Source organism: Tamandua tetradactyla, chromosome 1 (assembly GCF_023851605.1).
Source record: "Tamandua tetradactyla isolate mTamTet1 chromosome 1, mTamTet1.pri, whole genome shotgun sequence".
Taxonomy (NCBI): domain Eukaryota; kingdom Metazoa; phylum Chordata; class Mammalia; order Pilosa; family Myrmecophagidae; genus Tamandua; species Tamandua tetradactyla.
The window spans coordinates 82,965,214-82,978,312 of record NC_135327.1 but is presented as its reverse complement, the minus strand read 5'-3'; the positions used below and the strand labels follow the sequence as shown (position 1 = coordinate 82,978,312).

Here is a 13,099-nt window from a genome sequence, read left to right as displayed (position 1 = left end):
CTCCCTCAACTCCTCCCCAGCCACAATGGCTGGTCCCCAGAGGGCACATGGACCCCACCCCCAGCCTAGGGCCTTTTTCTCAGCATTTCTTTCTTTCATCATTCTCACATGCCTTTCCCCTCACTTCCTGGTGCCCTTTGGCCAAAAGTCCCTTATCCGTGATCTCTGATCACCGTATATAAGTTACACATCTCTATCAGCCAGGGCTCTCTTGAGAATGAAAAGAACATATATAAGTATGAATGTATTATTATAAGGAATTGGCTTATGAGATTGTGGAGGCTGGCAAATCCGAATTCGTAGGGCAGGCTGGAGGATGGACATTCCAATGAGAGTAATTGAATTGAATTCTTGAGTCCCAGTTCCTTACTGGAAATGTAACAAGGAGTGGCAGGTGTAGGCTTGAATTCCTGACCCAAGGAACCCGCAGTTCTTGCCCCTTAAAGCTTTCAGCTGATTGGATTAGGGCCCACACACATCAAGGAGGGTCATCTCCTCTACTTAAAGTCAGCTGGTTGTATATCCTAATCCATCTACGAAGAAACCTCCATGGGGCGGCTAGGCCAGTGTTTGACCAAAGAACTGGACCCCATAACCTAGCCAAGTTGGCACATAAAATTCACCATTACAACATCCCTCCCATTCATTCTCTCTCCTGCTTTATTTTTGTTCACAGTATTCCTCATTACCTGGCATTATGATATTTAATGTTTATTTGGTTATTGTCAGTTTCCCTTTTGTAATCTTAGCTGCAGGAGGGCGTGGATTTTACCTGTCTTGTTCAATGATGTATTCCCGATGCCTAGAAGAGTACATAGCAGATAGTACTCACTCAATAGTTATTTGTTGAATAAATGAATAAATATCATTAAAAACACTACCAATACCAAAATTAAGTGGGGAGGAAAAAAATCCACCAAAATAATCTTGGTGTATCAACAAATCAAACTGTTTTCCACTGGATTTCCAAAAAACATATTCAATTAAAAAAATCTATTGTAATTGACTATATCTATTTTTATGTTAAAACCTTGGGAGTTTGTGGTCTCATTGCTGATTTGAATTTTCTGCTTGTTTTTAATCACAGAGATGATTTCTTGCTGTTTTTTCTTTTAACTAAGTACTCTGAAGGCTTGATTAGAGTTCAGTTTGACATACTATGGAAATGAGTGCTCGCAGGGGGCCCCTCAGCATCGGAAAGCCAAGGGCAAGCCTTGCAGGCAGAGCACAGATCCCGCAGGGCTTCCCAACAGAACTGCCTGTGAGTGAGCATGGAGGAAGGTAGAGCCTGGGACCTGGTATTGGAAGCACATGAGAAAGTAGGAGACGCCTGCAATACTCCATTTCTCCTTCGTTTTGTACAGATAACAGAAAGCTTTTCATACAAAATGCATGTGCATATCGAGACACAGTGCAGGACCCCAAAGGAGTAGAATGAGAGCCCTACAGATGTTTGACCCTTTTAGGGGACTGGTATATTCTTGTTATTGGGATGGACCACACTTCGTAGTTAGATTTGGGATAATTTCGGCCGGCGTGAATTGAAATTATCTTTATTCAATGTATAAAGTATTCATCTAAGCAAGCTACTGGCAGAGTGGTGGAAGTAGGCAAAGATGGAGCCTTCCAAACTCAGAAGAGCCAACTGTTTAGAAAGACTTCAGCACACCCATTTTTTATCTGCTTTTTTTTTTTTTTTAGTTATTTTTATTGTACCGTACTGATTTGTTAAATAGGTTGGTCTTCCTCCTGACAACACTTTAGCCGTTCCAATTACTGTAGGTGCTCAAGAATATTAAGCAGGCAGTTCTTTAAAAATATTCAGTGACAAACAAACAATAAAGGAAAAAAAAAGCAGTGCTTCAAAGAAAGGAGATGTGTTTGTGTGTGTACATGCCTAGTCCACATCTGTGTTTTCTAGAAAAAAAAAAAGATAAAAGCCCAGAAAGTTGTACAACTGAAAAAAAAAAACTCTTAGCACATAGAAGATGCTGAATACCGTTACTAGACGGTGAAATTTTTTTATAGCAGCAAATGTTTCTTTCTTGATGTTTGCATTCTCTGTAGTTTCCAGCAGGACACTTAATACATGATGAACTGTTCAACAGATATTTGTTGAATTGAGTCAGTTTTGTCCAAGCAAACCCTGATCCAGAGCCATAGCCAATCCATGCAAACTGAAGAGGACATAACTAGATGTTAATAAAGGCTTGCTTTGTTTTTAAAATTGCCCTCAATTCCAAAGGCTAGACATTCAAAGAAATATGTAGTTAAGCCTCTATTGTTATAGTTTAGGTTGGAAACAAATCTGTGAGATATTTTAACAGGGTAGTGAATGAGCTGAAGCGAGGGGTGGGGAGAATCCATAAAAAACAAACCACCCTGTTCTATGTGAGAACCCAAATAGATTTAGCTAATCTTTCCAATCACATTCTCCCTCCTCCCCGCCCTCCTCTCCTTGGAATTATGTTATCTCTGTTCCTTTTAAAAGCTCGGAAGCCTTTTGAATTGGAGCGGCATCTAAAGCACAGTCAAGGGTCACCCTTGGAATATTAAAGAAGAGTGGATTACAGGAGAGGGAGGGAAAGGGAGCAGCTGGGGCTGGACGTAGCCATGTACAGACCAAGGTAGAAAATGAGAACTCCATGGGATCTGCTATTGGCGTAGCAATAGCTGACCAGATTGCTACTTCAGGTCAGGAAGTGGTAACGTAGCAACTCGCGTTATTAGAGATCCAATGTGTAGAATTGCCCTTTGAGAGGAGCGGAAAGGAAACCGCCTATTAGCGAAATCAATTAGGCAGTGCCCTTTGAACAGAAATAGAATAGTTCCTATAGAGAACATGGATACCTCAACCTTGTAAAATTAAACGCCAGATACTATTTTAATTAGGGGATAAAAAAAAAAAATTCTACAGAACTTATTTAGCGCCCTGACTTATTTCTTAAATAGAGGGAGGCCTTAAGATTTATAAAGCAGGTTCTTCAAAAGATTTCAGGCTAATTAAAAAAAAAAATCCAACTACTATTTGTCCTCCCTTCCACTTTTTATTGATATAGACTCTTGTTTTTCAACGTCAACAGATACTTAGGGAAAGTGAGAGCTTATTATGAGCATTGTATTGCCACTTGGAGGGCTGGATGCAGACAGGCCCCTCCTCTGTGGCAGTGGTTATTATTGATTATTTGGGTGACGGGGGTGGGCAGGTGGGTCATAAATCTCTTTGAAAATCCGATGAAAGCTAAAGACCCTCTCCATGATAAAACATCCACACGTGGTTAGGTGGAGTCACTGATACAGGGCACAAGCAAGCAACGTATAAGACTATTATTGCTATGCAGTAGGCCCTGCTCTTAGCACTATTTGTGAACTGTTGGTTGAATCATCAAGTCTAGCCCATGGGGCATATACTATTTATGACCTCCATTTGCCTCTCACGTGCTTACATCCCTTGCCCCTGAACGTTCACCCCGGCCCGATCGGAGACTCGGGGCCTCCTGGGCGCAAGCTCTGAACCACTGGGCATGCGCGAGACCCCAGGGGAGTCTGGCAGCAGCGATTGGCCGGATGCTGGCCAACATGCGCATGCGTGTAGGTTGGACTAGACAGTCTCCCAGCGGTATAATGTCACCTGCCCGAAGGTCACCTTGGGAATTTTATAATTATAAAATGCGAAGGGCACATTCTCTGTCCTGCACTCGTGGCCTTGAGATGGCCAGACCGAGGTCCCTGTGTGGAGGGCCTGGCATCAACAGACATCTGGACCTAATTTAGAAGGTACTGCAGATACAGACAAGTGTTGAACTGACGTTTTAGGAATATTCGTCTGTCAGCAGGGGGCAGGATGGATTTTTCTATTTATTTATGGAAATTTGAAACTATAAGGGACTAGTTTTTTTCTTTTTGAACACAAATTTTTTTCTCAATTTTGTGTCCCTTTCCGAATGGAAGCATGGAATTAGGGGTAGCCATGTTTTTGGGTTTTTTCCTAATTAAAAAAAAATTCTTATTGGAGAAATTTTTACAGAAAAATCATACGTAAAATACAGGATTCCCATTTACCACCTTATTATCAACAGTTTGCATTACTGTTGTACATTTGTTACAGTTGGTGAACAAATGTTTTTTCTAACACCTTTTTATAATTGTACTGTTAACTATCGTCCATGGTTTAACATAGGAGCACTGTTTGTATAGTGCAGTTTCATGGATTTTTTAAAGAACTGTTATCCTATTACCAGATATACAATACAACATTTCCCCTTTTAATCACATTCAGATATACATTTCAGTGCTGTTAATTATGTACACAATGTTGTGCTACCATCACCACCATCCATTTCCAAAACATTTTCATGGTTTCAAATAGGAGCTTTGTACATTTTTTTTAATAAAATAAAATAAAAGTAAAAAGAACACCCAGAACATCCCATTCCCCCTATTATTTATTTTTTATGATAGCCATGTATTTGATATACTTTTTATTTAAGTGAATGAATAGTTGCCCTCTGAGAACAGTGATAGAGTTAGGACATTTGTAATAAATTGATATTTCTAAAATGTTATGCGTGTTTGACGAACCCTTGCTGAACAACCATCAGGAGGCTGTAACTGAGTAGTGGCTGAGGTGGCTCTCCCCTTGGTCAGGACTCTCTGTGCTTATCTGGGGCCATTCTGAGCTCTGTGTTCTGATGCCTTTGCCTTGTTGAGTTTATCTCCTGGACCAGACAGTAGATCTTCTTCCATTCAACCTAGGGAAGAAAAGAGTTTCCTTTTTCCAGTGTAGCTATGAAATTCTTCTATTTTGTCTTGAGTGAAACAAAACAACATAATCACACAAGCCGAACTCTTTTGATTTCCAGAAGCAGAATGTGGGTCAGTGTGTATGTGTGTATTAGAGCCAGACAGGTAAGGTAGCAAGGTGAGGCCTCTGTTTCACAATGCATAATTTCAGACACAAATGTATTAAAAAGAAGAATCAACCAAAGAGGTAATCCTTGCCGTCAATTTTCCTTCCTTCTTTCTGTCCTTCCTTCCATCCTTCCTTTCTCCCTTCCTTCCTTTTGTCCCTTTCTCTTAATCAATCAATCAATCAGTCAAAACACATTTATTGAGAGCCTGTTTTATATCACAAACAGTGCTGGTAATTGGGATTTCTAGACGTATTTATCTGCAAAAGATTCAGACATTTCAGCTTAACACCTAACTGGTTTTGGAGAAGTAAATGAATACCCAAAAGAAAAACCATCATGATTTTATTGTATGTATGATACATTGAAAATATGTAATATGAGCAGACTCTTTCTTCAAATACACCAAAGACTCCAATAAAATAGATATATACCTCTGCTAGCATTTTTAAGATAGTAAAAGTAAGTTTTTTTTAGGGCAGAGATTGGATGTTCACTTTTTGTAGGCAACTACATATTTTCAAATCACTAAATGTAAATTCAACTATATATTTTCAAATCACTAAATGTAGATTCACTTTAACCTGAATTGTGCTCTGATTAAATCCTGATACTTATTTGAAGCCACCAGATTATGAAGAATGTATGAATATAAGGTGAGTGTATGCGATGTCAATACTGCTGTATAACCCCATTACCAAAAGAACCGCTCTAGATGAGGCTGGATTGAACTCTTATTGATGCTTTTTCACAAAGGCAGCAGAAATTGAATTGATGGTGCTATTAGGTTGTCAATACCAGTGTCTCCCTTTCTTCCCAGATAAGTATACGTGAAGCATCGCCCATACAGTCATTTTGAGGTCCTGTGGGCAAAGGACCTATAGCGGTTCAAGGTAACAATCTAGATGAGATATGTCTAACTGTGCACTAGATGCTTTGCAAAGTCCAGAGCTGGCGGTCTCCTGCACCGTGGGTTATTTTAGCCTATAGGTTTGCACTGATGAGTTTTACTTTATTATTTGTTTGCTTGTTTTTAAAAACAGCCATGTCTGAGGTTTTAATCTTTAATTAGAGTCATCTCTAGGATGTAAGGATAATTAAAGGGATGTGGTACTCGTGGTGGGACTTGGAGAAAGATGGAGACACCAGCTGGTAAATGACAGGGTAGGATGAAGTTGTACACTTAGGTTAAAAAAAACAATATGATTTCCTTTAACTGTGCCCCGACTATACACATTTATCTTTGGTAAATGAAATATCAACCTCTGACACCAAAGCAAATCAGATATTTTATAATTTTATTTTTTCCTTTCAAGATGATTCTGGGCATTCATCTTAACCAAATTCCCTACATAATATCCCCTACATAGAATGTTGGGAATTGGTGCAGGCAGCAAATAGTGTAGTTCGTCCAGGGCTTCTACTGAATACAGGCTCTGGACTATGCCTGCCTTGAAGGCAGTGCTCATCTAATCACGGGTCATCACCCAGTGTAGTGGTTGTGTGGTAATGGCCTCAGCCACATTTTGTATGCACAACAATGCTCCTTTAGGTAGATAATGGTAACCACCCATGGTTAGAGACAAGTGAGAGTTTGCTACATCCCCACAACCTTGCTACCTGGTTATGATGAAAAGAAGCTCTCAGACCAAAAGTTGCCACACACAGCTATTTATTAGCATATGATCCCCAAATAGCTTATTCAGTCTGTCTTTAAGCTTTATGAAATCCTAGCTCTCGGTCATTTCAGGAGAACCAAGTACACCTAAGGCACAGATGGCAAATATAACAATGTTCTAGAACCAAGATCACAGTCAGCATCAGGCAACTAGAATCCTTTAACCCGAAGACTGGACACGGACAGTTTGGGGATCAAAACTTAGTTCCTAGACCCAAGGAAATAGCTACTGGACTTACTAGATTATTTATATTCTTGGATTCCATGCAAGGTGGGGAATGTTTCTGAAATGTTTTTAACCGATACATAAATCTTGAATGTTCTGATTTAACCAAATGAGAACCCATTTCTAGCATTCATCAGTATTGATCAACAGACTATTAAGTTCACTCAAACTAATATAAATTATACTAATTGGCAAAGGGCAGGGGGAAGGAGTGGGGAAAATGAACAGGGATGAAGTAGCTGAAGAGTTTGTGGTGGCCATCACCAGAGCCTAGCCCTTTTGATTAAATGCTCACCTTGGGACATGAATAAGGTAACATTGAACTGAGGTTGTAACTTAGAGGTCAGCACCCTCTTCCTGTAAAGAGGCAGATAGTAGATATCTTAGGCTTTGCAGGCCATAAGTAAAATTCAGCCTGCTTCTGAGAAAGAGTCGCAAGAGGGGCAACTCCTTTCAGGTGAGGGCAGTTCCTGGGGAAGAAGTCAACTGTGAGCCATGAGTGGTCAGCCTTCTGGGCAGCAGGAAGGTGAGCGCTTTGGTCCTAAACAGGGGATATAGGTGGTGTATCACAGCATCCACCCCAGCATGTATATATGTCTTTTTCACTCTCAACCATCTAATGAATCCTGCCCTAAACTAAAGGTGTGGAGAGGAAAGTAACCCATGATCAATTAGATACTTTAATATGGGAAGCGGTATTGCAGAAGGTGGTATGTCGTGTAGCACTTTCTTTCACATCACGTTCCTGTGTGTTGTTTGTACCTTACCTCCTTTGAGTTCCGCAATATCCCCCGTGAGATGCATCAAGCCATGCTGCTGTAGAAGCCAAGATGGAGGAAGCTGGGACTCACTCGTGGTCATACAGATGGTTAGCGCTATATCAGGGAACACTAATGGCATCTACTCAGGTGTCTTGAGTATTTCACTTTCTAAAACCCAACATTCTGCTTGATTTTCACAGAAAGTTCATCTTATTTATCTGGGGCTAGAATTAAAAAAATTCCCAGCCACACTAACTGTAAAGTGGAGAGAAGATGGGGTGGGGGCTGGTAGCAGTGGTGATAGGGCAGAATAGACAGCAGTTGAGAATATTGGATTGAGGAAGGAAGTTCAAGGTGGGGCCAAGATTTATCTGTGAAAATCTCTCATGGGAGATAACCAAAGGTATATATGTATAAGCTTTGTAATGTAGTTTAATACAATGCAAATTTCTGTCCATGGAATACTTGCAAGAAATGCAAGGTTTTTTGCTTTTCTCAAAATGATTTTTGTTTGGGAACCCAAGGAATGGTACTTAAAAATAAAATAATCAGTGGTTAGTGAATGAATGATGCTTTCAAGTGTCCTTCTTTGATTTTCATACATTTAAAAAATTCTCTATAATAAATAAGTAAATATATATGTATACTTTCATCAATAGAAAGAAACATTTAAAAATTTGGTCTTATTTAAAAAATCCAAATAAAATATCTTTATTTAAAAATAGCAGGGAAAGGAGAAAATTGTGAATGGTGAAAAACTAGATTTTTTAGTAATTTTGGGGGTAAAACATTCTTCAATACATTAAATTTCATATTGAACACCAAACCACACAATATTTGGTATTTGAAACAAGAAAGAGAAAAATTGCTTTTCTGTATGACCACAGTAATGAAATTCACACTAAAGTTTACTTTTTCCAAAACTCACCAAAGTCTAGTTTTTTCCTCTTAATTATTAGTAATTTTGATTTTTCACTCCTTCTGAGTGAGATAAATTAAATGCTAAATATGATTCTGTGTGTGTGTGTTAAATTAACCATAGATAATTTGTTTCCATCTTTTTTGTTTTTTTAAGTTGAAATGTGGCATTTTAGGAGAGAGGAAAAGTCCAATACATTTTTTTCTTTAAAACAAATGTCAATATTTTCTATTGGATTTCTAGATATAGATATGTTGCGTTTAACTTTGCCATACTCTGGTGCTCCACAGCCAAATGAATTGTTCCCTTAGCATTTTTGAAGCCTGCCTATCTCATTTACATTTTCCTCAAAGCTGTTCTCATTGACCATTTTATACTTGGTTTGAATGTACATAAAAATGTGCTGACCTAGTTCAAATTTGGTTAGAGGGGCCCAGGTATTTCCATTGCTTGACTACCACTGGACACTGTTGCTTTCCTGACTTAATGATCTTTCTATCTTTAATGTCTTTGACTATAAAATGAGAATGATTATGCTTAGAGAAACTCTGTTGGCTAAATTATTGAAAGCCTTTACTGAATTATATCTTTGTCTGGTATTATTTTTAGCAGCCTGGTAAAAGCCCAAGTTGAATTCTCCACCTTGAACAATGCCCTGTATCTACTCTTCAAATAAAAGTTTTGCAACAGAAATACACTGGGATTTATCCATTTAAAAATTATTTTAAAGGATATCAAAAATTAGGATATTATGATAATATATAAAGTCAGCATATACTAACTATGTGTAATTTTTTTTATATATGGGCAGGTACCAGGAATTGAACCTGGTCCTCTGGCATGGCAGGCAAGCATTCTTGCCTACTGAGCCACCGTAGCCCGCCCTGCTACCTATATGTAATTTGTCAGGAGTATTAACTAAGTAGAAGTTGTTAGAATGTTGGAAACACTGGGCAGATGCATACTTCTGAAAGACTTCTAGAATCATTAAAAATTAGAGCTGTAGTTTTCGGGCCTAAAGTAGAACATCCTAAAATGAGTTTCAAGGAGCACTAGATCCATTTGACAATACAATAAGGGTCATAAGGGAAAGACTTCACATCATCCAATAATTTGGGGAAAGGCTGGGTGAAGCAGAGTTAAATCAGTTTCTTTCCTGGTAGATTTCTCTACTGCATTTCCCACGTGGGTGTGATTGCAGAACTCTTTTATTGTAGAATGTCTTTTGGAACAAGTGTTCTGTGGAATGCACTTTGGGAAATACTGTTTTATCCCAACCTTTTCATTTTCCAGATGAGAAAGAGACCAAGCGTGGTTAAATGGCTTGCCAAGTTTATCGAGAAAGTGAACCTGAATGCAAACCTGGGTTCTTGACACATCTAATGTGCTACAACTATATTGCCCCACAGACAGAGAAGTGTTTTGTTCCTAACAGTTTGATGGGGATAAGAAACTGCATACAGCATGCTTTGGGAATCTGCTACCCGGGTTTAACATCCTTTACTTCCACACTGGTGCTGTAGTTCAAAATTGAAGTTCTAGGATATCCCATAAGTTACTCAATTCCAGAACCTCAGTTTTCTCTCCCAGTCTTTTTGTGCTGATCTTTGAAGATGCATCTTCCAGGGTTCACAATACAGGTTCAGCACTAACTAGCTGTGTGGTCAAGTCACTTGGTCTCTGAGCCTCAGTCCCTTATCTGCAAAATGGGGCTAAATCCCTTGTGTAGTTTGGGCAGCATTAGATAAATCTGAAGACATTTGATAAGTGGGCTATATTTTTATTCTTTAACAATGGCTGAAGGCAGTATAAATAATTATCCTGTGGTTTGGTATTAATTGCAGTACTTTCATTGTACACATTGTAGGTGAAATTTTTTGTTGAGATTTTTAATAGAAACTACCTTTCCTGCTTCTGTCTATATTTTCTCTTTCTTGTGTCTCTAGTCATCCTCATGAGTGTCATGGCATATGCCACGTCCTGTTCTTGTATACACTCAGTGCTGCTCAGTATCGGAATGGTCAATTTCTTCCATCAGGACTAATAAATTGCAGAGAAGTCTCAACTTCTTTGACACTAGTAATAAACATTTCAGATTTTCAGGTAAGAAGCTCATCAACTCTATTTCATCTTTTGCTTGCACTAGCTATTTCTGTTCCTGTTTGCTGCTGCAGGATCCTTGCACATGTCGAAGCTGCAGCTCTTTTACACTTCTGCAAAGCACCTGTGTGGGTGCATGTGGAAAATGCTTTCCTTCTTCACTTTGTTGCAGAAAGGATTTTACAGACTGCCACAGCTTTTGGCAAAGAGAGAGCTACTTCCAAGCCTAGTGGTAGTTGAGAAGCATAGCCCCTGTACTTATGAGACTGTACTTTGTGGTTACTGCTTGTGACACATTTTCAAATGGACCCCCCAGTGGCTGCAGCTGTGATTAAAAGCAGTCTGCTCTCTGCTTCACTGGGGGTTTGCTGTTTAACCATGCCATGTACACACACACACACACACACACACACACGCGTGCGTGCGTGTTACAGCTGCATCATGGAAAACATAACGTGTTTCGTAAGATGAAAATTCGAATGAGTTCTTGAATGACATACTACTGGATTTGCAAGCCGTCTCTGAGAGGCATTAGTTGGGAACCTAGCGATGTAGGAGATACATAAAAGTAATTTAAAGAAGAAGAACTTAATGGTCAGTGAATATATACCATCTGCCAGTACATGCTTTGCACACATCAGCCAGACTAAACATCTTAAAGATTTAAGTGCAGTTGAACTTAGCAGTTGCATTTCAGCTCCCCTATGTGATTTGAGGATTCAGTTTGACCCTTCACAAATAAAGCCAGAGTAGAATATTCTTTTTAAAAATCTATCCAGATATTCATGGACACATTAATAATCATATTTGGCTTATCATGAGTATTGTGAGGGCCATTCTAAACTTGAGTTTTACCATGAACATAACCTAAAAATATGCTCAAACGAGTAGGGCAGTCACAGAAATGGAATGCTTCAAAGTTACAAGTCACACCCCTTCCTTTAGATTAGAGAGACCGAGTATTCAACCTTCTATAAAGTAGAAAGAATGCACTAGAATTAAAACCCTGGCTCTTTACTTTTCAAGTGATCAGTAATACTTAAAAATGCCATGATGGAAAGCAAAATGTTCCCTGCCTTGCCCCCCGCCCTAGCCTCCCCCCCCCACCACAGTTCATTAACTGAATCGGAGGAATCCAAACACATGCTCTTTCTTAGATATACATGAGAAACAAAATAGGAAAATTTAAAATAATTTTCTGTCTTCTTTCCCCTTTGCTCAACCCTCTTCCCCCAATTTCAGATGGCCCACATCTCAGCGAAGAAACACAGTAAATGAAATGCTAATCTATCACACGCAAATTTGGGTTGACAATAATGTGAATTGACTACATTGATTACATTGATTATATTTCAAATATTTACAATAGGGTGAGACAAGCCTAATTTATTTTCTAAAGAGTTCAAGGTAGGGATCATTGTTTCTGAGGGGGGAAAACAATGGAGGAACGTTTGTGGTTGCTATCTGCAATAATCTAATGCTGACAGAGAGTAGTATTTTATTTAGTAATTAACAGTGTAAAGGGGAGAGGAGCTGTCATGTTGGTTCTTAAGCTGGGGAATGTGATGAAAGATGATATCTGCGATCCCATCCTTTCCACTTGTTTAGGATTGTCAGGATGAGAAATGTCAGCATTATGAAAGCTGGGCTCTGCTCTTGATATGATAAAACCCTTCAAAAGCCAGTCTTTCTCTCTCCCTCGTCCCCCTCCTTCTCACTCTCCCTGCACTTGCTTTTTTTTTTTTTTTATTTATCCTGTTTTGTTAGATGGCAGAAATATAATTCTTTTCTTTCTTCCTATTATAAGCCACCATTTTTGTTTTATTATATGTTTCACAACCTCTAATGCCCCACTGAAAATTACCTTGTTAAATGACAGTGTTTCAAAGCCATGAATCCTTTCCACCATTCCCTCAGAGGTTTGAAACAGTCAACAGACTGTAAAGAATAAATAATAAAAAAGTATTGATTATTTTGATGACTGTGAGATTCAATTAAGTATTAATTTTGCCCTCCAGTGGACCTATCAAGGTATTCAAAAGGGAGGATTCAGCTCAGCTAAATGCGTGCTGAGTGCCTCGGCCTTAAATAGGGAGAAAATGTGTTTACCTACAGTATTTGAAGAAGAAGTGCATTGATGCACGGAGTCCAATATTTAAGTGCTGTGCAAATTAAGCCCTGATGACAGTGACATTGTTTTCAGTGGTATGAGTATTGACTAAAGAAGTGCATTTGATGACAGCTTAAACTATTTGTATTGATTAACATTTTCATAGATTATCATGTGTCATATCAAATTCACTTTTCAGGCATGAATACATTAAAAAAAATCCACACACAGGCATACCGCTTCCAATGTAATGAGGGGACGGGAGCAGCCACCCCACCTGCTCCTGTGCTGGTCACCTGTTTCCTGCTCAGGAGCCATTTAGGCATGAACCTGGCAATAAATAGCTCCCAGATAACACAAAAAGGGCACTTCTTGCTTTTCTTTTCCTTCTGCAT

At 39.0% G+C, this 13,099-nt stretch overlaps 1 protein-coding gene across 1 annotated transcript in view; it reads left to right on the top strand.

Moving 5' to 3' along the window:
- The window catches only part of POU6F2 (POU class 6 homeobox 2), a 506,010-nt gene that overhangs the window by 121,227 nt on the left and 371,684 nt on the right, over positions 1-13,099 (top strand). The window lies entirely within an intron of this gene.